Here is a 2,133-nt window from a genome sequence, read left to right on the forward strand (position 1 = left end):
TTTAACATTTATTTTTTTAGTTCCTATATCAAAAACAATTTTTTTAAAAAAAACTTATTTTGATCTTGGCACTTTGGTTAAAATGAAGGTTGCTTTTACTTTTAATATGATAAATTTATAAATTAACTGTAAATTGCGACGTGTGTGATAAAATATTTAGTTTTATTTTTTTAATATATATGATGAGAAAATTTTCAAAGCGCTATGCTGCACAGATCGATAGATCAAAAGCTACCAAATGTGATATATAGTTAATTCTGCCGTAGTAGGGTGGATAATTACTTCATCGTTGGATTAAAATAAGAGGATTTCAAAATTTTAAGCAGATATTTAATTATCAAAATATTAGCGTTGAATTCAGAGCACTTAAAAAAAATAATAATTTTGTTAATAATAAAGTTTTGTAATAATATTAATTTTATTTCTGTATTTCTTTCTATAATTTTAACAAATTTTTAAATATATTTTACACGAATAATTTTTATTCTTTTAATTATTGAATTTATATTCACGCGCATTGCGATGGTATAATATACATTTTTTGATTGCATGTTATCACTGCTGCATAATTAGAAGTAAATTAAGCAGTCGTGATTTTTAAAAAGTATTTAAAAAATTTTGGGTCATTTTTTAAAAGTAATTTTTAAAAAATAAAATAGACGAATCAGGTATAAAAACTAATTATATTACGATGCTTCAGACTAGTCTTTGAGTTTCCATTCAAAGAAACTGAAAACATTTATGTTTTGTAATCATTTTATACCTTTATTAGCTGACTTGCTGCCAATAATTCAGCTTTTATTACTGCATGAACTGCATTGTAGTACATTAATTGCATCCTTTTCTGTTTTTGTTTTCTTATACGTTGTTATACAATATAATAAAATCTATACTTTTATAGACTATACTTGATAGTCTGTCGCCCATATATTCTGAAATTTTACTATATTGGTTTACCATAATTTTGAACCGAAAGGCTTTTTGTTATCCTGCAGGCTATAAGCCCGATTGTGCTAAAATTCCCAAATTCAAACAAATCGACATTCTCTTAAATCACCGAGTATACTCATCTCTCAAATGAGCTCTGTCCAGTTTGTCTTGAAAGTTAAAAAGCTAATTCAAAATCTGGATCAGAACTAAGACCTTCCAATGGAATAAAAGGTAATTAAATTACCTCAGGAGCATTTCCATGGGATTCATAGGTGGTATAGATTCTTAAATTTTACTATATTGGTTTATCGCAATTCTGAAACAGAAGTGCATTATCTTACAGTCTATAAGCCTGATTATCCTAAACTTGTTAAATATTTATATTTTTAACTCTCATAATATACAATCAAGTTTTTTAAAACATATTTCTTAAACTAGAAGGATATTAATGAAAATCCTATTTAGGCAAGAGCAAGTCGAGAGACACACCATTTGCTATCTTTCAATTTATAAAAGTAAATGGGTTGAAACTTAATAAATATCTGTAATTTAATTTCTTACATTGTTGCAAACATGTAAGCTACAGACTGATAGTCTATCGATCATTTGCATCGATGTAAGCGCGTATGATTTGGATAATGAAAATTGGTATTTGATCTTGTTACTAAAATTGCAATCTGTGGCAAATTTTGATCTAAATTGGGTGACAAAAGAAAGTACAAAATGTTTATTCGATTTTCCTCACTATTTTATAAAGCACAACATGCTCATGGATGGGAATCTGAAAATAGAATCTGTGCACTCGTGGCGTTCTCGGTCTTGCTCAAGGTCTACATTTTTTTTTTTTTTTCTGAAAGGAGGAGGTTAATTATTAGAAGACGTTAGAGAAAGTTTGAAGAGACTACTATCTATGCAACTGCAGCTCTGCTCAGAGGAGGTAGTTTAGTCGAATCATACGAAATATAGCAAAATGTGGGGGGAAATACATAAGAAATAAAATTAAATGCGGATTTTTCTGATTTAAATAAAAAAGTAAAGAAGAAAACCTTAAATTAAAAGCTGTAGATAATAAGCGAAGACCTATAAAATAAACTATAGAATGTAATGATAACTTAATTAGTGAATGAGTAATTTTTAAGGAGTACAAAAGTGAAGATATATGTTTTATTCATTTTTTTAATTCTAACAAAATTTTGGAAATTC

This window comes from Argiope bruennichi, chromosome 1 (genome assembly GCF_947563725.1).
Source record: "Argiope bruennichi chromosome 1, qqArgBrue1.1, whole genome shotgun sequence".
NCBI lineage: Eukaryota > Metazoa > Arthropoda > Arachnida > Araneae > Araneidae > Argiope > Argiope bruennichi.